At 33.9% G+C, this 26,562-nt stretch overlaps 2 long non-coding RNA genes across 2 annotated transcripts in view; one reads left to right on the forward strand and one right to left on the reverse strand.

The window, feature by feature from the left end:
* Nucleotides 1-1,353: 1,353 nt before the first annotated feature.
* Nucleotides 1,354-26,562, forward strand: part of LOC309631263 — a 1,125,924-nt gene continuing 1,100,715 nt past the window's right edge. Inside the window, exon 1 of the long non-coding RNA XR_014246158.1 lies at nucleotides 1,354-14,324. This is a non-coding gene — a long non-coding RNA (uncharacterized lncRNA). The remainder of the gene's footprint in view (nucleotides 14,325-26,562) is intronic.
* LOC309631274 lies at nucleotides 1,816-25,544 on the reverse strand. The gene is made up of 2 exons (XR_014246169.1): nucleotides 18,533-25,544; nucleotides 1,816-18,498 (listed from the first exon to the last, which is right to left on the reverse strand). It is a non-coding gene; the product is annotated as an uncharacterized lncRNA (long non-coding RNA).

Genomic DNA, 26,562 nt, shown 5'->3' on the forward strand with positions numbered 1-26,562 from the left:
GTGCCAGTACCAAACTCTCTTGATTACTGTAGCTTTGTAATATAGTCTGAAGTCAGGGAGCCTGATTCCCCTAGCTCCATTTTTCATTCTCAAGATTGCTTTGGCTATTCAGGGTCTTTTGTGTTTCCATACAAATTGTGAAAGTTTTTGTTCTAGTTCTGTGAAAAATGCCAGTGGTAGTTTGATAGGGATTACATTGAATCTGTAGATTGCTTTGGGTAGTAGAGTCATTTTCACAATGTTGATTCTTCCAATCCAAGAACATGGTATATCTCTCCATCTATTTGTATCATCTTTAATTTCTTTCATCAGTGTCTTATAATTTTCTGCATACAGGTCTTTTGTCTCCTTAGGTAGGTTTATTCCTAGATATTTTATTCTTTTTGTTGCAGTGGTAAACGGGAGTATTTTCTTAATTTCACTTTCAGACTTTTCGTCATTAGTGTATAGAAATGCAAGAGATTTCTGTGCATTAATTTTGTATCCTGCTACTTTACCAAATTCATTGATTAGCTCTAGTAGTTTTCTGGTAGCATCTTTAGGATTCTCTATGTATAGTATCATGTCATCTGCAAACAGTGACAGCTTTACTTCTTCTTTTCCGATTTGGATTCCTTTTATTTCTTTTTCTTCTCTGATTGCTGTGGCTAACACTTCCAAAACTATGTTGAATAATAGTGGTGAGAGTGGGCAACCTTGTCTTGTTCCTGATCTTAGTGGAAATGGTTTCAGTTTTTCACCATTGAGGACAATGTTGGCTGTGGGTTTGTCATATATGGCCTTTATTAAGTTGAGGAAAGTTCCCTCTATGCCTACTTTCTGCAGGGCTTTTATCATAAATGGGTGTTGAATTTTGTCGAAAGCTTTCTCTGCATCTATTGAGATGATCATATGGTTTTTCTCCTTCAATTTGTTAATATGGTGTATCACGTTGATTGATTTGCATATATTGAAGAATCCTTGCATTCCTGGGATAAACCCCACTTGATCATGGTGTATGATCCTTTTAATGTGCTGTTGGATTCTGTTTGCTAGTATTTTGTTGAGGGTTTTTGCATCTATGTTCATCAGTGATATTGGCCTGTAGTTTTCTTTCTTTGTGACATCTTTGTCTGGTTTTGGTATCAGGGTGATGGTGGCCTTGTAGAAAGAGTTTGGGAGTGTTCCTCCCTCTGCAATATTTTGGAAGAGTTTGAGAAGGATAGGTGTTAGCTCTTCTCTAAATGTTTGATAGAATTCACCTGTGAAGCCATCTGGTCCTGGGCTTTTGTTTGTTGGAAGGTTTTTAATCACAGTTTCAATTTCAGTGCTGTGATTGGTCTGTTCATATTTTCTGTTTCTTCCTGGTTCAGTCTCGGCAGGTTGTGCATTTCTAAGAATCTGTCCATTTCTTCCAGGTTGTCCATTTTATTGGCATAGAGTTGCTTGTAGTAATCTCTCATGATCCTTTGTTTTTCTGCAGTGTCAGTGGTTACTTCTCCTTTTTCATTTCTAATTCTATTGATTTGAGTCTTCTCCCTTTTTCTCTTGATGAGTCTGGCTAATGGTTTATCAATTTTGTTTATCTTCTCAAAGAACCAGCTTTTAGTTTTATTGATCTTCGCTATTGTCTCCTTCTTTTCTTTTTCATTTATTTCTGATCTGATCTTTATGATTTCTTTCCTTCTGCTAGCTTTGGGGTTTTTTTCTTCTTCTTTCTCTAATTGCTTCAGGTGCAAGGTTAGGTTGTTTATTCGAGATGTTTCCTGTTTCTTGAGGTAGGCTTGTATTGCTATAAACTTCCCTCTTAGCACTGCTTTTGCTGTGTCCCATAGGTTTTGGGTCGTCATGTCTCCATTGTTATTTGTTTCTAGGTATTTTTTGATTTCCCCTTTGATTTCTTCAGTGATCACTTCGTTATTAAGTAGTGTATTGTGTAGCCTCCATGTGTTTGTATTTTTTACAGATCTTTTCCTGTAATTGATATCTAGTCTCATAGCGTTGTGGTCGGAAAAGATACTTGATACGATTTCAATTTTCTTAAATTTACCAAGGCTTGATTTGTGACCCAAGATATGATCTATCCTGGAGAATGTTCCATGAGCACTTGAGAAAAATGTGTATTCTGTTGTTTTTGGATGGAATGTCCTATAAATATCAATTAAGTCCATCTTGTTTAATGTATCATTTAAAGCTTGTGTTTCCTTATTTATTTTCATTTTGGATAATCTGTCCATTGGTGAAAGTGGGGTGTTAGTCTCCTACTATGATTGTGTTGCTGTCAATTTCCCCTTTTATGGCTGTTAGTATTTGCCTTATGTATTGAGGTTGAAGCCCTATATTTTCCAAATCGGTATCTTAATCTATTAAACTTCTCAATGATTTTATTTTTACTTAACTTCTTTTATTATTTAAACTTTTGGTAGTTAAATTTTGTCTTCTGTACTAAATGGTTAGGCATTTGAGGTCAGTAATCATACCATACAGCACGTAACAAATAGTTGACATAGAGTATCTACTCACTGAGTACAATTATATTATTAAATAAATTAAAATATTTAATTAATATATTAAATAATTTTTACATGTTCCAAGTGTTGATTTTCTTACTAGCTTTTATAAAAATTTAAAAAACATTTAGAATAGATACATGTATATGTATAACTGAATCACTTTGCTGTACACCTGAAACTAACACAACATTGTTAATCAAATGTACTCCAATATAAAATAAAAATTAAAAAAAAATAAAGTGCTGCAACACATAAATAAATAAATAAATAAATAACATTTATGACAGATTAAGAAATAAAATACGTTATGTATACTGAACTTAATTCTATATTTCTGTGGCATTTCTCATCATCAGGTTAAACTTAAATCTCATGTAAGGCAGAAACTGGGGACATGGAATATATTTCTTCTCATCTACATGTACAATTAAGTATGGGTGAGGGGAGGGGTGGACGTCACCAAATTCTAACTCATTAGGTCAAACAGAGTTTGACATAATCAGAACTGGCACTCTGGCTTTTGCCATGAAGTTTTCTTGAAGAGAGTAGTTTTGTGACAGAGAGTTGAAGAAAAGTTTATCCTTCCTCCCATGAATGATTTCCAGTTGAAAGATTAGGGGTGAGTATGTAAGAAAACACTTCAGGGAAATTTAGGAATTGCTTATGAATTGAGAGAACTGATACCCACCTATCACTGGGGTTTTTCTGAGTGATAGACCCCACAAGCATGCTTGTTGCTGTTGGGTCCTGGAAGAAGAATGGAGAAATGGCTAAGTAGGATAGCTAGGGGAGGCTAGGAAATGTTTAGCAAACAGCTCTGGTGGTAAGGGAAGAGGACTTTTACATGTAGCAGTTGCTAAAATTTCCTTAGCATGAAAGTCTCACCATTGCTGATTTCAAGCTACTGATATGAAGCCAGTAAACAGGGAGATGGGAAGAGTTGCACATAATTGGCCCTTGGAAGCTGGTGTGAGCAGCTCCTGCACCCACTGGCTGGATGAGGGGTGAAAGTGTTCACTTCAGATTTCCCCCGGAGATGATTTTCATGTGAGCCCAATTTCTGAGCTTCCTGTGTGCTGATAAATGCACCATGTGTTTAAACCTTCCTAAAATCTACATGACCATATGCCAATCACCCTTCCTATACTTCTTGATATCATAGGAATACAAACACATATAAAACCTGGTGAAAATAGAAATGTAACTAATATACCAGGAAGACAAAAAAATGTTTGAATAAAGAAGAAAGATTGAATGTATTCTGGCATTGCCTGAGATAATTATACATGAATATAATTGAATATTGAACTAAAGGATATATTATTTTAGAATTAACTAAGGTATATGAAAGTTTATCTCTGTAGCAGAATGAAAATGGAACATATAATATAAATTGATTATTATAGAAATAGTGTTAGTGTATATTATCTGATCTGTGACTAGGTATTACATATTATACAAGATATGTAGAACTAAAAATTCCATCCCAAATCATTTCAATCTGTCACAATTTTCATTCCTCTCGTGTTTCTCTCTCTCCCTTTTCTTTCTCTTCCAAGGTCCAATCAGTCTTTAAATCTGGTAACATCTTTCTTCCTTTCTCTCTCCTTAATCCCATTAATCCAATGTCTGTTCCCACTATTTGTTTATCGATGTCTAATTTTAACTGTTTCATTTGCAATTTCCATATTAAATTCTCACCTCATGCTGTCTATGCTATAGTCTATTTCCACATTAATTTACATAAAATACTTTTGTAAATATTAGCATTTTCTTATAGGATTCACACTCAACTGCAATTTGTACTGCAGCTTTATTGCCTGTCCCACCTCCAAGGTGCTCAACACTGAGCCAAACGGAAGCACTCACTACTCCCCCAACTACAGCACAGACTTTAACATCTTCTTACCTTAACTGAGCTATTCCCTCTTCCTTAAATACTCTCCCTTCAACTTATCTCCTTTGGAGCACATCTTCAATGTTATCAATATTTCATTATGGTTGGCTCAGTCAGTAGGGTTTAATTAAATATATCCTACTTATTCTGTGTACATTTTGTGATGCTAATCCAGAATTCCCTCTTTTTATTTTAGATGCTCTTTCATAGGTATCTGTCTGTTGGATGATGTGTCCTTATGGCAAGGAGGGGATATATTCATATTTGTATTTCTAATATTTATTACAGGACTGGAAAATGTGGCCAACAGAGAAATGTAAATGAAACTGATGTGAAGGGACGTGTATAGATGCTGAAAACTTTGCTGACTCATGTTTTTCATAGTAACTCCAAGGTAAGCCAGAATGGGGCTACTTTTTTAAAATGTTTAAGGAGTTATTCTAAGAAATTCTGAAAGATAAATGAAGTAGAGCTCACAATATAGAAGAGTTATTTCCCATAAATGATGGCTGATGGCTGTGAGTGTGCATAAAAGGCAATAGTTTACATGCTATCCTGACAATGCATATTGCAATAATACAGTTGATATTTTCAAGAATATATTAACTGCTTACTTGTTAAATATCTTCTGTGTTTAAGGGGACTTTCTGGGAATTTTAAAAGGTGTATGTCTATAAAAATGAATTTAATTTATTTAACATATTCGGGAACTATCACAAAAGCAAAACCTTGGAATTAGTGTACACAGTATTTGTTACATATCAATTAATATGTACTTAATATAAATAATACAATACAATTGCATATGTATTATGTGCAAGATACCGCTTCAAATGTTTTACATGGATTATGTTATTTTACAAAATGTTATTCCTGTTTTGTAAATGAGAAAGTGAAGGCATAGAGAGTTCAGGTGACTTGACTGTATATGTTTGTTGTGAAAATTATTATAAAATCCATGTACTTTTTACTTCGAAGAATATGCAGTCACTTAGATGTACTACCTCTTTAGGAAGTAGTGATTAAGAATTTTTTCCTTTGAATTCAGAAAACAGAAATCTTGATATCACATACATGATAAGATATGATTTTATAAGGTTCCAATAGTTACTTGTGTACTCTGGGAGAAAAACATTTTGCACAATGACTATATATGCAAAGGATTCCATATATGGATGTCCAGTCAGAATTCACCAAACATGGGAAGGATTGAGGGAATTAGCTATTTTGTGGATTGTTCTAGTTGGCCAACACACCAAAATCTTTATTCAATCCATTTCCACTCATGGGGGATTAACACTCTCAAAGATTCAACTAGAATTTTTAATATGTTGACAGGAGTACAGTTTGAGCAGTAAGAGACAAGGAGGAAGCATGTTACATTTCAGATGAATGTCAAAAGTGTCATTAGGAATTTTGTGTTCTCTGTTTTCCATCCAATGGCAGGAAGATTGTTCAGAACTTTGCAAGTGTTGCAAAGATTTTCTGGAAGAGGAGAACATGCAAAACCTCTAAGCAAAGACGTCCCCCTGTCAATTGTGCCTTTATTTGATTATTGTTTCTGTCCCACTGGACTAAGCTTCAGTAGGGTAGGGACAAAGCAGATTTGGTTCACCTTTATATTTGTCATTCCAAACACAGTGCCTGGAACATGGTAGTCATATGGTAAATCTTGACTGAAGCCAGTTAATTTATTAGCTTACTAATTAACTATTTTACTAATTAGTAACTAATTAACTACTCATACTGGTGAGGGAAGTAGAAGCTGCCTGGAAAATTCAGATGAGAAGTGAGTATGGTTCCCTCTTTGTATGAGGTTCATTCTAGATCCCTCTAAAGAAATAAGGCCCCAAATCTTAAACTCAGAAATTTGCAGTTCTAGAGTGAAGATTAGGAAATATCTACCTCTACCATATGAGTTATTTATGTGGGGTAGCTTGTGCTAGGATTTCCTAGAATTCACACTGTAAAGGAAGTACTCCCTCCTGAAGGATGCATTCAGAAGCGCTCAGAAAGAATGACCTGTCTTGGAGAGAAATAAATGTTAGGCATCTTGACAACAGCCAAGGCAATTATATCAGTGAACGGGGGCAATATTGCACTTTCTGAATTATCTTGAAGATATTTGGCATTTTCAGTCCCTTATGTTTGGACTGTTTGGAGGAGGAGAATGTCCTAGGGATGAGAAAAGGATGAAATGGAGTTCAAATAATCTAACTGGTAGGGGCATATCATAAAATTCACATTTGTGACCTCTTTCTTTCCCAAATATAATATAATATCCAGGGAAACTTTTTATCATGTTATACTGTAGAACAGTTCCATATGCAGTTTTCATGTTTATTAGGGCTTCTTTCAACAGTTCAGATGAAAAGAAGAAGAGGAAACAGGTCTTTTAAAAAAGGATTTTATTCGCCTAAGAACTATGATAAAAATTTACATATTGTTTTCATTAATTTAGAGATATCTCTTATTCACTGGTGTTTATGGAGTTGGAGAAATGCATAATGAGTTAGACCAGAAAGCATACTGGAGTTTTTATATTTAACTTTTATTTCAGTACTTGAAATCTAAACTCTAAATGAACATTATGCATACTATTAGAACTTAGTTTTAAATTTTTAGGGAGCTGATAATGTTTTTTCTAATCAGCAGACATGCAAAACATGTTGCATTTAGGTTTCTTGATTAAATACATTATTCAGGTAGTTAAGTCTTCACAAATATGTCACATGCATACTAAATATTAGGTACTAGGCTTTCAGATTGGAGTCACTTTCAAGTGACAGAATTTTAGCAAAGCTGGCGTTTTGTGAAATTAGATATTTGTAATTAATTGCCTTTGAAAATAATTTTGTTCAAAGTTTCATTTATTATTTTTATTATTATGAAAAGTGAAATATTTTATTTTTGATTTACCTCTTAAAACAAAATTACATATAAGCAAAGCAATTCCTCTATAACCAAGCCATGTAATTGTTGGGACTCAAATACTCCAGGCTCTAAAACATTTTATTAAAAAAGTACCATCAGAAAAATATTAAATTTTACAATTCATATCTAGATTATCCTCATAAAATATATAATGTAAAGTTTTAATTTAGTTTCAAAAGTGTGCGTATGTGTTTTCATTATATCCCCAGGGAAGAAAAGAACAGTGCTTAGTATGTATATGTGTATACACATACACACACGTACACAAAAGGTGCTGAAAAATCATTGTTGAATAAATAAATGAAGTATCAGCATTATCATGGAAAGTTTCAAGTAGAGTAATAGTGGTAAACTTTCAGATTTAGAAACCTAGCTGCACTACTTTCTAGAAATACCTTCATCAAGGTAACTAAATGCTGAATCTTGATTTCTGCATCAGAAAATAGAGATAATAAACACAGTGTTGTAATGAGGTCTAAATGAGATAATCTACATAGTAAGTATGCAATAAATATAAAGTATAGTTGTTAGTTCTTAAAGTGCAATTACTAGAATTAATGAGAATGTGACAGTGATTTGTGATGTTAATGAAGGTTATAGATCATAATTATTTAGCAATTTATTCAATTAGTTAAGTCTTTTAAGAGGCCCAGTCCTATGCCATTTGAAAAATCCAAAAGGAGCCAATTTTACCAACACCGTATAAACATGCAAAAGCTGCTTAGTAGTTCCATTTGTAAATTATAGAAGATCTTAAAATCATAAACACGTTTTTAAAAGTTTTAATTAGTGAAGAATATTGGTGCTCATCACAGTCTTCTTGTTTTTATTATCTTTGAGCTTTTTCATGACATGTTCAATTTTGAACAAGAGATTACTTCCCTTTTAACCTTAACCTGTTCTCTGAGGTATGGTTACCAAATGTATGAGAAGACCTGAAAATCAATGAAGCTTTTTTTTTTTAACTGAATTAATTGTTTTTTGCCTACTAGAATTAAATTAGAAAATTTCTCATTACAAGTCTTTTCAAGAAAAAAAAATACAAGGACTTGTTTCAAATGCAAAAGTTCAATGTGCTTTCAGGAATTCTGTAGTATCTAATAGTCTTTACAAATGCTGTCCACAGCTGTGCAATATTGTAGCCACTAGTCATATGTGGCTTCGAGAATTCAAAATATGTAATGAAGGAATTGAATTTTTAATTTAATTAATCTTAATGGATTTAATTTAAATTTGAATAATAACATGTGGCTGGTGGCATTTGTAAGAAAACTTACATATTGTAAGTTCCACATGGTATACTGGAAATGCAGCTTTAAGTAAAGTACTACTATAACTAAGAAATAAAACAATTTACTTTTTTAATCTTATATTTTAAAAAAATGTATTAGAACAATTATCCTCCCCAGAGGCTCTCTCTCTCATTTTCTTTCTTTCTGTATATCTATTGTTCTATCTGTCTATATACCGTACAACATTTTTCTCCTAGTGGTATACATATATAGTCCTACTTCAATGAGAGAAGAAAGTCAAGAAGATCAGCTAAATTTTAATTCACATACAAATTTTTTGTCTCCTTGCTTCTCCCACTGTCAGAGATAAGTAACAATTTACTTTCTTATTGAATGATAAATATAATCTGTATTGATCTAGTTTCAATTTGAACCCTCCATTTCATAAGATGTGGAACTTTGAAAATTTTTTATTTTCTATCTCAAACTTCACTGCAACATAATCTAATGATTCAAACATTTTAATCTATTGAGATTTAATCTATGCTTCACTAAGTAAATAGCAATGAATGTATTGATATTTGTAAGATTTCTTAGTTTTAATTTTTTGTTTGTTCCTTTGTTTATTATTTTAGCCACTGTAAGTGAAATGTGTGTTGTTGTTGTTTTTTGTCCTAAGGTCTATTGATGTGATTTTCTCCCAAAAATATACATTCTGAAAAATACCCATGTTTAGAGTTTATATATTTTTGCCTTGTATAAATCATCTAAACCTACAGAAAAGAATGTCTTGATTAATAAAATGTCTCCCTAAGTATGATATAACATTTGAAACAATAATTTGACTTACACTTTTCTGACAGGTATTTTGGAAGGATTAAACCAATGGGAAGTACTAGCTTTATGGATAGTCTTGTGCTGGTGCAAAAGAAGTAGAAAAAAGGGAGGGGACTCTAAGAAAGGTTCGCATTTTAGTCATGACCAAGACCACTAAACTTTTCAAAACCTGCATTTTGTTAGGATGTTTCCTGGAGGTTAATCTCACTTTGCCTTCCTGTCCCTAAGACCTCACCCTCAAGAGCAGACTTTGAGAGAACTGCAGAACTTGGTCTTGTTCCGGGAGGGACCACAGCAGTGCATCTTTGGAAAGGAGAGGGGGGCCAAAACCATCTTTAGAGCCCAGATGCGTGACTGGAAAGTATCACACCATATGACCAGAGGCTGGAGAGTGGTGACATTAAGAATGCAACACAATGTATTTTCTTCATAACATCTAAATCATTAGGTCACTTCTCTTTCTTAATTAGCTTGCACTAAAAGTTTTTAGTTATTTTAACATATACAGATGGACATGATAGTCTGCAATTTAGACTACTGCAGAAGCCATTCCACACACTCCTTTCGAAAATACAAAATTGCGAGTGTGAGTGTGTGTGCATATTCATGTGTATGTCTAATACAAAGTGATAAAATTACTAAGTGAGATGATCTGTGACAGACAGTGCTGTGGGGAAAGGGAATGGCAGTCTAAGTGAGGATCACTAAAAGGTTTATGAAGGTTAGAAATTATATAAAATGTTAAGAAAAATGTTCTGAGAGGTTTGAGGTTATAGCCCACTAGTGAAGGGTATAGATCAGAGAGAGCTTTGAATCTCATAAGGAAATGGAATTTATTCTAATGGCAATTTATTCTATTTATTCTAAGGGTATAGATCAGAGAGATCTTTGAATCTCATAAGGAAATGGAATTTATTCTAATGGAATTTATTCTAATGGAATTTATTCTAATTTATTCTAATTATTCTAATTCTAAGAGGAAGAATTTATTGGCTTTTTATATTTGAGAGTGGTGTGATGGGATGTAGCTATGTTTGGAAAAGCAACCATGATAGCACTGTGCGAGATCACGTATGGCGAAAAGAGACGGAAAATAAGGTGAAAAGTTAGGAAAATATCTAATTACTGGATTAGGGAAGACGAGGTCCGAACTACGAAAATATAGGGAAAAAATCTAGTTCATTTCATAGGAAACATAGACTAGAGAAAAATATGAAAGGTACACTGAAAGTTAAACATATTTTTTAAATTTCTTACCCCTATGACTGAAAAGATGGAAGGAAACTTAAATATAGGATAGAAATAGAGAAGGAATTTTGATAAGAAAGGTAATCATTTGTGTTTTAGATTACTTGTGCCATCCCTTATAAGTCCAGAAAAGAGATGTCGTGATTGAGGAGAAAGGATAAGAACAGAAAGGTGTGTTTTAGAATTATTCATATGGAGATTATAATTAAGTATTTTAAGGTAGATCATGTTCCCTTGGAAGAAAACTTAACAAGCAAGGATGAATTTAAAATCTTGGAGGTTAAAGTAGCTCTGAACAATGGCCAGATTCAATTGTGCCCATTGATTAGGGGTGTTGAGATTGAGCAATGGGCTATAAAACTACTCATTTGGAGATGTTGTAAAGGCCATCAACAGGGGCAAGGGAGTAATTAGAGAATAAGAATGGGGAGGAAAATTGTGATCGAGGAGCCAAAGTCCTGTCTTAGAGATCAGTTGATGGCTGTGATAGTAAAGGTTCTAGCTAAACACGGCAGTGGGAGAAATGGAGAAAAATCTCTCCTTGTTGTCCTTGAATAATAAATGAACAGGTAAAGTTTCAGTAATCATTTGAGAAGGAATTTCTTAAAGTTGTGTCCTTAATAGATAACAGCAACTGACATTATAGGTTTATCCCCTAGTTATGGATATGTGAAAGAGAAGGTATTTTGTGAGAATTTTTTTCATTATACTGTATTAGAAAATTAGACACAGTTACAAGATGCCATGGTGTCAATATAAAGAAATCATGATTAAGCAAAAGAATGAGAGCCATAAATTTAAAGAATTATTGAAAGAAAATGCAAAAATTATATTTGTTGTTTAAGATTTCATTTTGTGTGTAACAGAGTTTTCTGAAGGAACCAGAGAAACTGGAATGTGGGTCTTCTCAATGCCCACATACAGGGAGAGATGGTTGATGGATGAAAAAGGCTCTCACCCAATTCTTTGGCAGTATATCAGTGTCCTGGTAGTTTAAAGACATACTCAGGAAAATGTGAAGACTTTACACTTTGCATTGACTGAAATTAAGTTTCTGCCATCCCACTGAAAGGGGGGCTTGAAATAAACATAAAAAAAGAAATGTTGAAAATTAAAGGATATTCTGTTTCTTTTATTTCTTTCTTTGTGGGTTGAGATTTATGCCTTCTATATTAAACATAAGTGTTTTTGAGAGACTTCATATGAAACATATTCCTGAGTATCTCTCAGTAATTATAAAAAATGGTGAATATGACTACTAAGAACATGGTTCTGGTTTCCATTGCTTTCCTCTATTTGATTAATATCTGCTTCCTCTTCTCTACTTTTTTATGGTTTTGAGCGCAGAGATGAATTCATGATGTGGAAGTAAATTATTATAAGAGTCAGATTCTGTATTTCAACCTTAATTAAAATGATGTGGAATTCAGGGGCAATAAGTTTCAACTAGTAGTAAATGAGAAAATCTTGAGAAAAAAAGTTAAATAAAGCCGTTGAGAAGGAATTTTGTACTGCAAGGGCATGATATCCCTTTGTCTTTGTTTGGAGAAAAATAAGAATCAAGATTGGTGAATAGTTAGATGTCTGTTTCCAGACAATTTAAGTTAGAGCTATAGTTGCTCTGAACTTGGTCATCATAATGTCAAATTTTGTTCTAAGGCTGTTTAATAAAAAAGACAGTCCTCTTTTTGTAATATTCAATCCTCTTTTTATAAATCCATTTCTTAAAATGTTTATCATTTGAAATTACATTTGAAAAGATGTTTTTGATATAGTATTTGTGTTCAGTTAAAATTGAAGCTATATTTGTCAGAGGAAATTGTATTTGAAAACACTCATCAATCTCAGGATATTTAACTCACTAATTTTCACTTGACTCATCTTATTATCATTAAAACAACCAAGTAAAAACCCTGCCCATATATCCTTGAAGTTTAAGGGGGGGAATTATTTTCCTACATACATAAGTTGTGTGGATAAAATTAGATATTAGAAACATTATCAATCAAAACATAATGTAGAAAGTCCATTTTTCTTTAACAATTTTCTGAAAAATAAATACCTAAATTACTCAAAGATGCTTTAAAATAGCAAGGGTGTATAACGTGTCATATTCTATGCTGTCATATTTAATTATTAAAACTAAATGCTTTTGCAATAGACAGCTATTAAAAAGTTATTTTCTGGTAAAGATTTATGAAAAAACTACTGATGAGTAGTCATCTCCCATTTCTCATGGTAAAAATCAAATCTGCCATTTTTTTTCAAAATATCTTAATTCTGAATATTTCTCAATCCCCCTCCAAATGCTACTCTATTATAAACTACTACCATCGCTCTCCTGCTTTATTTTTTATACATCAACCTTTTAACTTGTTTTCTTCCTTTTACTTATTCTTCTTCCTCATTTATTTTCCACACAAGAAGGCAATTGGTCTTTTAAAAATCCAGCTCAAAATGCTGCAATAGCTTCACTTAGAGTGGAAACCAAATGTTTCTCATGACCTGAAGACTTTATATAATCCACTCCCCTCATCCCCCCACACCTCCACACCCCCCCAACCACACACACACACACACACACACACACACACACACACAAACAGATGCACTGGCTTTTCTTTTCTAATTTCAAGTCCTCAAGGATATTCCTGATCTGGAGCCTCCATGCTTGCTGTCCTATCTACCTAGAATGATCTTCCCCCGGATACTCACATACCCCTCTCCCTCACTTCATTCTTCTGTCTACTCTATTATCGCCAGTTCAAAAATATACCAACTATTGCATTTTTTTCTAATTGCTTCCACTACTTTTATTTTTATAATATTTCTCATTATATATATAAAATTAAATATAATATCACATTTTTTGGTTTATAGTTGGCTTCTTCCAGTAGAATATAAGGTTCATGGTAGCAGAGATTTTGCTTGCCTTGCCTATGAATCACCACTGCCTAAAACAGTGCCTGGCACAAAATAGTTAACACATACTCTGTGCTGAATGAATGGGTAAATGAATGATGTCTGTACATTCAAACACTTACACCTATCAACCACAATTGTTGCTAATTATTTTTAAAAATATTTAAAAGTTTTTCTTGTGCTTTTTTCCCCATGAATCCTTTTTTTATGTGTCCTTTTGTTCTAAATAGAAGAAGTATTTATTTTCTGTTTATCGGTATATGTTATGAATGAGAGAAATTGAGTGATCTGATTGGCCATTAAAATTATGGACATAACCATGAGTTCAACCATCTAATTATTGAAATAGAGGCCCTCATTTTAAATAACCATGCACATACATATTTTTTAAGTATTGTATCACCTTACGTAAGTTAAGAGTGCATGTCTTTTTTTTTTATGCGTATGTTTGATTGATTGATTTTATTTATTTATTATTATTATTATTATTATTTTTTGGCTGTGTTGGGTCTTCGTTTCTGTGCGATGGCTTTCTCTAGTTGCGGCAAGCGGGGGCCACTCTTCATCGCGGTGCGCGGGCCTCTCACTATCGCGGCCTCTCTTGTTGCAGAGCACAGGCTCCAGACGCGCAGGCTCAGTACTTGTGGCTCACGGGCCCAGTTGCTCCGTGGCATGTGGGATCTTCCCAGACCAGGGCTCGAACCCGTGTCCCCTGCATTAGCAGGCAGATTCTCAACCACTGTGCCACCAGGGAAGCCCCATGTCTTTTCATTTATATTGCCCCTTCATCTTTGGTGTGAGTTTACTAAAATTCACAGGTTGGTGGCTCATGCTCTTGAGTGAGGATAATGCTAGCCAATCAGATCACAGATTTCTCTGCCCATGAAGATTCCTCTTATTGTGAAGGATATCTGAGACAGTAGTCTTCGTTGGTGTTTTCAATTTGGGGGAGTCAACTGGTGCTTTGATTTTAATAAAAATCAGCTTTGATGGAAAAGAAAACGTCTTCTCGATGATCCTCTAGAACATCTTCTAGAACAAAAGGCATGTGAATAACACCTAATGGAAAACATATTATTGGTTATATGATATGCTATTTTCCGATATGGAAATTATTTTTGTCAGTAATTAAGGAATGAGCCATATATATATATATATATATATATATGTGTGTGTGTGTGTGTATATGTATACATATGTATGTATTTCCATATATATGTATGTATATGGAAATATTTTAAATAGTCATTTATAGCCCTAAAAAGCTATTCAGGATTTATTTCATTTATGTAACCTTGATGTTTAGATATACCTAAATGTAGGAGTATTAAAACTGCATACAACTCTGTGTGAGATTTTTCAGTATTAAAATGTATGCTGTCTTATTCCTGGAAACTATTATTAATTGTGTGTGGAAAAGTGTGCAAGTTGTGCTTTTTGTGACACTTTTAAGTGTTCTGGTCTCACTGAGGCAATTCTATGACTAGACCTTTGAGTAGGAGATTGAAATTCAGATGACAAAAAGGAGCTAGACCCCCAATTTGTATTCAGGGGATCTGAGGCCTTAATTTTCAAAAAGAAGGCAGGATGGCTGAAATAGAAAAACCTGTGTGCTTGTTTTTAAAATAAAGATTCTCTAGCCTTACTGAGTCAGAATCTGCTTCCTAACAAGGTCCACAGGTGACTCCTGTGCACTTATATTTGAGATGCAGCACTTTAGGTGATTTTGATGCTCAGCCAGATGTAGAAAACACTGGATTCTAGAAGCTCCACAGTGCAGCATTAGGGACTGTGGGTAGAATAGCTGGAAGTGATTTTTCACAGAAGTAATTCTGAAATCCAACCATTGATTTCTGTCCCTTTTAAGTTAGAAGAGCTCCCTGCTCTGTCTCATTCCAAAGGATTTATCAAAGCAAAGCATGTAAAGCCGCTAAACCATGAACTGCTGTCCAACATAAGCATTCCTGAAGTGTATGCTCTTAGCAGACATGATCTGTTAATTTCTGCTTCTCAAAACTCTTACTATATCACTTTGTGAGTATTTAACTTATTTAATCTAATCATTATATATTCCTGTTTGCTACAGAATTTTCAATATTTCTTAAAACTGAAATTTTACAGTAGTGGAATTTTAAAAATTGAGTTATTGCAATTATTTAATGAGCAGTATCAATGTTTGACAGTCACTGCCAAATATAAAGTTGCCATTTGAAATTCCTCTTTAACCCTCCCAAAACTCCTAAAAATGCATTTCTCATTGACATAAAACCTACTTATCAGGAATATCTATGTGGAAAAACTGGGAACTCAATAAACAAGATTAACCCAAAATATATTTCTTCATCTGTTGGTATAGTTTAGTTTTAAGGGAAAATTCATCTGTGTACATATATATGGTGCCAAAGAGAAGATTTAGAATTTATTGAACAATACTATAAAGGTTATAGCATTAATGAAAATGTAATCTATAAACCTCAAAGGATTGGTGATTAGTACTTATATGCATATATACTAAAATTATAATTTTCTATTTCATAATTTGTCTCTTTTCAAAAGTGAAGATCTCTTACCTATGGAAATTCAAAACACTATGAAATTTTAGAGGAAACTTAGACACCCTCATATAACCAAAATTTGGGAAACAAATGCAATGGAGGGGGCACTAAAAACACAATTTTATTTTATTATTTCTCATAAATTAATTTAAAATTCAATATACACTTCATCACAGGTTCCAATAGATCTCAATAATTAAATTGCTCAATTCATCATTAATGGTTCTGCAATATATCTAACTTTTATCCTCTGTCAAGAATCAGATGATTTGGGATTCATGAAAATAGAATTATTTAACATATTATATTAAATTATTAGTATTAAGATCTTTCTATACCCACTCACACATATTCACTCATACCACATACACAGGAACACTAAATATCTACCTTCTTGCCTTTTTCCCCCTGGAATTAGAGAGAGTTTAAGTCATGTAAAACTTGCTACAACATAGTAAATATATTTTACTGAATAATTCATTTGACAACTATGGCATTATTCTTAGAAGAATAGTGCATGATTTTTTTTTCTATCAATCCCAAGGGAAGTTGTTTATTCTTCTTGTCAGTTCCAGCTTTCTTTCAAAAATACATATTTGATTATCTCATTGCATGCAGGAAAATAAGTGCTATTTTTGTAGTTGTTAGAGAAAGAAGTGAGACACATGTGAGAAATCATGGCATCAGTATTAAGCTTTGAAGAAAGTACATGTCAAAAATTGTTCCGACTGGCCTTAGGGAGATGTAGATGGCAGCCTCCAGGGGTTTAATTGAGGAGAGTTTAATTAAGGGTCTATTTACAGAGGTGTGGGCAGAGTGAAAGAGAACAGGCAAGGGATGGCAAACTATCCAGAGGTTAGTTGCACAGGGAAGCTGGTGTCACCAGCTGAACTGAAGGGACAGAGGGAAGGGACAGTGTTATAGGAGACCAGAGAGACCGCAGAGCCTGGAATAAGCCTCCATCCTGCAGCTGTACCCACAGAACACAATGCCTTCCTGTCAATGGCAACATAGAGAAGGAATAAGCAGAAGGAATAGCTATTTCAACCTCTGTTTGCTCAGAGTTTTGGAAGTGCATGTTTACCTATGACCATCCCTGGGGTTGTTGGAGTACAATGTCATAATGTGTTCTCACTCTATTTCTTCCTAATCTCCTGATAAGTGTAAATATTTTAATCCATAAAATCAGATAAAAATATAAACTTAGGTGAATTTCTTAAGGAATGAAAGCTAAGGAAAAAAAGAAAGAACAGCTTTGGATCAGGGAAGAAGCAAGAGAGAAAATTTATCTGTCTTGTTTCTGGGTAGTGTGACAGGGTTTTCTGAGAAAATTCTTTGTATGTAAATAGGATAGATGCTCTTTATTCTTTTATTTGGCTGGTAGTGCCTGCTCCCTCATCATCTGCTTTTCAGTCACACGCTAGTTTTTGTTGTTGTAGTTGTTAACTTTTTGTTTTGTGTGTGTGGGTTTTTTTTTTTTTAATATATTAGCACTCCTAGAGAAAACTCTTTTTTAAAAAATTTATTTATTTTATTTATTTATTTTTGGCTGCATTGGATCTTCGTTGCTGCGCGGCCCTTCTCTAGTTGTGGCGAGCGGGGCTAGCTCTTTGTTGCGGTGCGTGGGCTTCTCATTGCGGTGGCTTCTCTTGTTGTGGAGCACGGACTCTAGGCACGCAGGCTTCAGTAGTTGTGGCGCACGGGCTCAGTTGCTCCGCAGCATGTGGGATCTTCCCAGACCAGGGCTCGAACCCGTGTCCACTGCAATGGTAGGCGGATTCTTAACCACTGTGCCACCAGGGAAGCCTGAAAACACTTTTTAAAGATAAACTCTAAAGTACAATTGGGTATTCTCTCAAACGCTCGACCAACTCTTCATTTTAGTCATCATTTTGCTGCCAATGCCCCACCACCCTTCACTCTGCATTTTGGATTTGTGTACAGACACCTCTCCCAAGGCTTAGGCATGGATTTCCGGGTCTTTGGAATTTGTGTCAAGCTGGGGTTAAAGACCTTTAAGAATTCTGGTCAATTTTTTTGTGGGTTTTATCTCCTTAAGATACAAACTCTCTGGAATTCCCTGGCAGTCCAGTGGTTAGAACTGGGTGCTTTCTGTGCCAAGGGCCTGGGTTCAATCCCTGGTCAGGGAACTAAGATCTCCCAAGCGTCACGGCCAAAAAAAAAAAGATACAAACTCTCATTCATTCACTTAGCAATTATTTAATGCTAAATAATTCTTCCTATCCAAAGAACTGAGGTGGGTACCTTGGAATACTGCAGTATTCCTGGGAATATTCAGATCTTTGGTCCTTTTATTCCTGCTTATACAAGGATGTAATTGAGTGAAGTTTATTCTTTTTTTTTTTTTTTTTTTTTTTATTCTTGTTTTTGTTTAGATTTACTAGTTCTTAGTACCAAAATTTAGGAAGCGCAATTATGAACACATGTCCATCAGAGCAAAAGAATGAGAATGATGGGAGTATGATTGTTGGAGGTAAGCATGTTTAGAGCCCAGAGTTAAGAAAATTTGAGTAAATACTATTAGTTTTTTTTTTTTAAGTATTTAAATAGTTTTTAGGTAAACCAATGATAAAAGTTTCTCAGGGGCAGAGGACAACCCTTGATTTTGTTTTTTTTATAAGCCACTGTTGCTTAGGGCTTGCTACTTCTCACAGATGAACTTCATGTTAGGTGATGCACAGAGTCTGAGAAGCCCCAATCCTTTTCCGATAAACTCCACTTTTGCAACAATAGAAAGCATGAGTGTCGTATGGGAGAAAAAAAAGCTGAATTGAATTTTCCCTTTTCTTTAACAAAAGAATCAATGAAATGTTTTTTCATTTTTCTTTAAAACATAACTTTAAATATTATATTTTAATACTCTGCAAGGCAATTTTATCCTTTTCCTCTTATTCAGAAGAGTAACTTTATTTCTTTGTTGTTGTTTTTCTTTCTAAGCACATTCATTCTTCCAAGTTTTGTCCTAATATGGCTTACCTATTATTATAAGTGATTTGTATCAATCAGTTCAGTTATGCCAAACAAAAACACAATTGTTGATTAAAATGAAATCATTATGTTCTGAAGTTTTTACACAAAGAATGCATGATTATTATGAAATTTATTTTGATATATAATATATAACATTTACTCTTCTTCTGGCACATAATTGAATATAAAAGTAAAACATATTCTATCTGTAATAAAACTAAATTAAAAAGATAAGCACCTGCATTAAAACTGAATTTATAACAGTGGAAATAATCTATGTGCAGTTGCTACTTACTTTTTGCAGCAAATTTTTATAATTTTTTATAACCAAAATCTGAACTGTAGCTAAAATGAGGTGATTACTAATAAATCATAAAAATAAATCATTATATAAACATCTAAATAGTATCAGGACTGTTTATTTTTCTTTTTTATTTATTTGTCGGTTCTTTTGTTATTGTTTTGGTTTTTTGTTTTTTAAATATAACATATTTTATTTATTTGTTTATTTATTTTTGGCTGTGTTGGGTCTTCGTTTCTGTGCGAGGGCTTTCTCTAGTTGCGGCAAGTGGGGGCCACTCTTCATCATGGTGCGCGGGCCTCTCATCATCGTGGCCTCTCTTGTTGCGGAGCATAGGCTCCAGACGCGCAGGCTCAGTAATTGTGGCTCACGGGCCTAGTTGCTCCGCGGCATGTGGGATCTTCCCAGACCAGGGCTTGAACCCGCGTCCCCTGCATTAGCAGGCAAATTCTCAACCACTGCGCCACCAGGGAAGCCCCTATTGTTTTGTTTTTTTCAGCTTTTATAATACAATAATTCTTGTGATTTTTCTGACTCTAAAAATGTTAAACAATATAAAATAAATTTTCCAAACTAGTGTGATCAAAATAGTTCCTTTTCAACTTTATAATTTTATCTCCTTTTTCGTCTGATTTATTCTACTGCTTTCCTCAAAAAGAAAAGGAAAAGCCTGCTTTTTTTTTTTTCCTGTAGGAATTAGAATCCTAGAAATTTTTTTATTTTTTAAATTCTGGAAATGGTATAAAGCAACACAGACTAACAGTAGATAGCTTAGTTGTTAACCTGTCAGTCAAAACCTTGTTACACTAAACTGCAGTGTCAGATTTACATATAACAAACTTTCCTGTCAACCAAACACTTTTTAAAAAAGCCTTATATATTTCATCAGATTCAGTGGTGAGATGTCTGTCTGACTGACAGATGAGGCACACATAGTTCAGGGCAAAATATGTTACAGTTAAGTGTACTTCCCTTTAAGAAAATAAAATTCAGGTATGACCATGGTTTCAGTGGTTGTTAATGGATTCTTCACAGACACTTGCAGTAAATGCTACGCACAACTTTTGAAATTTCTTCACAGCTTAAAAACAAATAAATAAGTTTGATTTTTGTATATTAATCTTGTGTCTTGCAGCCTAGCTGGACTCACTTATTAGTTCTAGTGGCTTCTTTATAGATTTCTTTGCATTTTCTCTACAGACTGTTGTGTGATGTGTAAATAAAGACAGTTTTACTTCAAAAAACCCACAAATAATGTAGCCAAAGTTACCAGGATGCATGTAATAAGCAGCCCAGACAGGTTGCTTTATGATGAGTCCAATTATCAAAAAAATAACAGTAACTGTCAACCCTTGCTAACGTTCACATAACAGCTGTTGTATAATCGCATAGAAAGTACTTATGTTGGTATTTTTAATTTTTAATGCAAAGTTGAAATAATGACAAAATGCATGTGACATCAGCTAGTTATAAATTTCATGAAAATACAGTCCCTAAATGTTGAGGAATTTTTATTTCTGCCTGAATTTGCTAATATTTACTTAATGTCTTCCCATTTAAAAATCCCTTTAATTTAAAACTCTGACGGGAATTCCCTGGCAGTACAGTGGTTAGGACTGGGCGTTTTCACTGCCCGGGTTCAATCCCTGGTCTGGGAACTAAGATCCCACAAGCTGGGCGGCATGGCCAATAAATAAATATATAAAATTCTGAGATTGTTTTGGTGAAATATCTTCATCCTTTCTTAGTTGGACCTACAAAGTAGGACCTGTCCGACTTTGAGCACCAAAAGGAAATCCTCGGTATCCTTCCCTCAACTTCTAGCCCTGAGACGTGGCCCATTTCTATTGCTTGTCATGCAATATGCATCCAAGACTGTGCACTACCATTATAAGAGATAGGATTGTCTTTATTATTTCAATACAAAAACATAGTTTATGAGTCTCCTATGAGATGAGTGGTGAGCTAAGGATAGAAAGTACAAAAATAAATTTTATGATACTCACTCTGCCAATTTCACAGTTCCTATTCTATGTATGAACTGGTTTCCTAAATTCCATAAATCTTAGGATTAGAAAAACAGAGTCAAGGGATTGTTTTTCATCTTTAGGTAAAAAAATAACAATAAGCTCTGACGATGCAGCAGCATCCTACAAAACTATTGGGATACTTTAAGAGAATGTATGACAAGCTTCACAGAAATCAGCTCAATGGCAAATAATAAAACAATACAGGTTTCAATGTGTAGGGTATTATTCTGATGAGTGAGACCAAAGTTATTTATAATTACTAAATGGTTACTATAGACTGAATATTTGTATCCTTTCAAAATTCATATGTTAAGTCCCAATTCCTAATGTGATTGTAATTTGGAGGCGGGGCCTTTGAGAGATGATTAGGTCATGAGGGTGACCTATTCACTATCACATTTCTTTATATTTAAGTGTGTCTCATTGCTTTCATATATTATGAGCTCATTGATATCAGAAACCATGTACTATCCATTCATATAATCTCAAAATAAAACATTTCATACATATCAAGAGTTCTAAAGCATATGTTCTCACAGAATAAATCTCATTCTACTGAATGATTTGCTAGATACTGTGACAGATGCTGAAAAGATATAATGCCTTAAATTTATTCACAAAGACTTCATAGACTACTGGGGAGATAAAATTAATATGTGAGGGAGTACTAAATACATAGTAGACAATAAAGGTACACTAAAATTATGTAATTCTAGTTATAAAGTCTATAGGGGATCATAGAGGTAAATCAATGAAGGATGGAACATTAAGGATAATAGTAGCATAAATTTATTTAGAACTTATTATGTAGCTAACAATGTGCCAAATACATTAAATGCATTATTTTGATGAAACTTTGTAATGATATTAAATTGTAAGTACTATTATTGTTGCATTTACAGATGCAGAAATTGAAGCTTGAAGTTTTTGTGAAATATAACATAGCTAGGTTGGGATGGATTTAGAACTTGAGCCAAGAATGCCTGATTTCCAAGACCCTATTAACCGCAGTTTACTATTTTCCAAGAAGGCTTTGAAATAACACAGGAACTAAACCTCAAAATATGCAAGAGGAGAAAAATTTCTTAAAGAAAGGAAAAAACATTTTGGATAACAAAAAATGGTGTCATGAAAGACTGATTAGAGAAGTCAGGTTTGACTACACCAGAAAGTGCATGTAGTAGTTTTACAGTAAATGAGTTTATTTAGGTAGAAAGTAACCATATTTAAACCAGAGAATACTGGCTGTCAAAAGGTTAAGTTCTTCTGTGTCTCTGTTTTGGGCTTTCCCATGCATAAAAGAAATAGCATCATGCAGTAAAATACTTTTGGCACTTTAGAAAATCTAGAGTCAAAATTATTTTGTTATAAAACTCTAGATTTTGATCCTAGATCTGACACTACAGAGTCAGGATACCAATATTCCAGCCCCAGAATTTTGACCCAGAATAATAGAATCAAATATGGTATGTGGCAGAGATTATTAGTTGCAATCCTCATATTCATTCTTCCCTTTATCTTTAGTATGATAACTCCAATTTTTACTCTTGCACTCTCTCCAACAACATATGCAGCTGAATGTGATGATGATATTACATTCTGACCTGTAAAATGCAAGGGAAAATGCTATGTTGGGCTTTAGGAAATTCTGGTAAAGAGAAGAGGGTATGTACTCTTCCCTTTTTTTCTTTCTGAAAATCTAGCATGGTTGCTACTGCAACCAGCTTCTTATTCACCCGTGAGGTGACCTTAAGAAACAATAATATACTGAGAATAGAGCAGATGTGAGCTTGGGTCCTTCATGCCATTGGGCAGCTGCCATACTAGCCCTGGATAGCCTTCTTCTGAATTTTCTTACATGAAAAGTAATTCCCGTTTAACTTATTTAAGCTAGAGTTTGTATTTTGCTTGAAGCTAATCAAATACACCCTCATATGGAACTGAAGTAGAAGGTTCATGCAATTGAAATTTTGTTTATACAGGAAATGCTGCATAATGCAAGCTACTCCTTGGATAATTTTAGCATTACTATTATTTGCATGGTTAATGGTAAGATATTTTCATGATTATGTGGAAAATATGAAACTGAAAAATGTAGTTGCACTCAGAATGGTTCAGAGGCCTTTGAAAATTATCCTTATTTTGAAGATAATGGATAATGAAACTATGCACTGAGAGCTCTCCTTCCACTTTATGGTTATTTATATAAAAAAAAATACATCTGCTAATTGTTTGCTACCTTTGGTTTTCACTGTTGAATTTCTACATCAATTTTACTGATTATTTCTTTCCTGAAATATTTTACATTTGAAATTATTTTCTTTTGAGTCTTTTTTTATTGGCACCTGCAGCATTGAGATTTTTTCTAAACCTCAGACTCTAAATTAAGGCTAATTCACTTCATTGTTTGCAAGCAAAGCATCAGTCTTTATGAATCCAGAATTAAAATGATCTGGCTATTCTGAAAATATAGCATAAGTCCACTAAAATACTTTTATTAAAGCAGATGCCAGAATCCAAGTATATGCATATGTTGCCACATAATTTTGATTTGTTACCTTCCGTTTAAGTTGCAGATTGTGTGTACATACAGCAGAATCCTTAAGCACATACAAAATCCTATTTGAATATTTTAGAAGACAGTACAAACTCATCAAAGATGATTGAGCTAGAGAAAACTGCCTAGATGTTGGTTTTCCACAGATGTACGGAGAATCATTAGTACTAGGTTATGATGAACTCAAAAACATTTCAACTTCTTTAAATATAAACATCACTAGTAATGGTATGCAAATTACAGTAATGGTGGTAAAAAGTTTTAGCGCCATCATAATATTCCATTTTAAAGTGAAAACATCTGTGAAATGCAGTAATTCATTTTCATCAACTGACTTTGCAGAGAGCATTTCTTTTCCATAGGAACATCTATTTTGTAACGAGCAACAGCTGAAAAGCAAATAAAATTAATGATATCATATTCTATGTTCCTTGTTTCAGAGTTGTAACCATTTCGTTCTGGTTTTTTTTCAAGTCCCCGCTTTATAAGCAATAGAAAAAAATTTTCATATCACAATTACTATTGGCTTCCTGTTTGGGATGGGGCCCAGAGTAAAGGGACCAGAGCTCACTTTTCTCCTAGGCAATTATTGGTTAAAGAAAGGATAAAATTATCTGACATTATTACTCTACATAATAGTCATCAAGTTTTGATCCATGTATATTTTCATCAACGATTGCAAAGTCAGCACTCTATTTTACTTCTGACAACCAAAGAAGAAGCCTATTTTGAGCACTTTACTTTGCTGAAACATCTAAAGAAAACCACGCTGAGATGTATGTCTACCTATTCATAAGATGCAGGGACTGCATAAAGTTAATCTTATAATTATTGTGAGTGAGATATTTTTGTATAGGTTTCATTCCTTTTTCTTCACAGACTGAGGTTTTTTTTGCATATATGATTCCTTCCCCAAACCTTAGGAATCATTTTTGAAATAATATGGAATTCCATTAGCACACATTGTGACATTGTGAAAAGGTTTCTTTAGCCTGCCGTGAGGAGGAGGTTAATGGGGGCAATTCGGTTTTTCCTTAATCCTGACAAAGAAAATTATTTGGAAGCTGCCACTCTAATATACTGTATCTTCATTAATAGAAGGAGCGAGTGAGAATACTAGTCACAGAAGTGACATTGTAAACAGTCATCCCTGATGACAGGACAGAGAGAGGATTCCTTCCAGGAGCACGCTGTCCTGGCAGAGGTTGTAAATTTCACCTTTGTTAAGTGTTGTCTCTAATCTTCCAGGCAAGCTGACACAGGGATGCTTCCATTAGGATTGGAGAAGCAGAAAGATCCTATTTCCCTCTTTCTTGGGGGTAAAGATAACAATGGTAAAAATAAGTTCTAAGGAAACTCTTTTTGAAATCTGGTTTCCCAGAAATTTTTAGAAATCATGTTGAACTTTGAAATATACTATGGCTAACAATATAGTGTCCCAGGATTTCTTCCTTGTAAATGAGGAGACAAAAAGTTTCAGAACTGCTAGAATGTAATAGATTACATTCAGTCATAACATCTCCATGTCATTGGATAGTTTTAAGTCAAAAAAATCATTATTTAAATGAAACATAGTGAAGTTTTTCAATAATTGTTGTTATTTTAATTTTAAAAAAGAGTTATCAGAGAAACAGAGAATATAGTGGTGGTTACCAGGAGCTGGGTGCAGGTTGGGGGAAATGAGATATTAGTCGAATGGTACAAACTTCCAGCTATAAGATTAACAAGTTCTGGGGATCTAATGTACAGGAGGGTGATTGTAGCTAATAATAGTGTATTATATACTTGAAAGTTTATATACTTTTGAAGTATATAAGTATATATTATACTTAGTATATATTATAAAAAGTATATATTATAAAGTATATATTATATACTTGAAAGTTCTTAGGAGAGTAAATCTTAAATGTTCTCATCACAAAAAAGATGTGTTAGTTAATGCTGTGGTGGTAATCATTTTGCAATATATGTTTATCAAGTCAACGGTTGTACACCTTAAACTTACAACAACAATAAAAAAAAAAAGGAGCTAGTTTCAAGTTATATTCTTAGAGGCTGCTATGGTCTGAACGTTTGTGTCACCCCCAAAATTCATATGTTGAAATTCTAGCCCACAAGGTGATGGTAATAGGAGATGGAGCCTTTGGGAGGTGATTAGGTCATGAGGGCAGAATCTTCATGAACGAGATCTGTGTCCTTATAAAAGAGACCAGAGAAATCTCCATTGCTGTGAGGTTAAAGAAATGAAAAGACAGCCTTCTAGGTGGGGGTCCCTCAGGAGACACAGAATCTATATACTTAATCTTCAGGCACCATGGTCTTGATTTCCCAGCCTCAAGACTGTGAGAAATAAATGTTTGTTGTTTATAAGCCTCCGATTTTATGGTATTTTAGCAAGCTGAACAGACAAAGAGAAGGGCAAATTATCATTTAGAAAGAAAGTGGATGACTTTAAATATGCAGAGAGCATGTGGAAAAATAACAACTCCTTATCAAAACCTTGGACATATTGAAGGTCACATACACACAAGCCACAAATAAAAATCTCAATATCGGTGGATGTTAC

This window comes from Balaenoptera borealis (assembly GCF_965194805.1).
Source record: "Balaenoptera borealis genome assembly, chromosome: 6".
Taxonomy (NCBI): domain Eukaryota; kingdom Metazoa; phylum Chordata; class Mammalia; order Artiodactyla; family Balaenopteridae; genus Balaenoptera; species Balaenoptera borealis.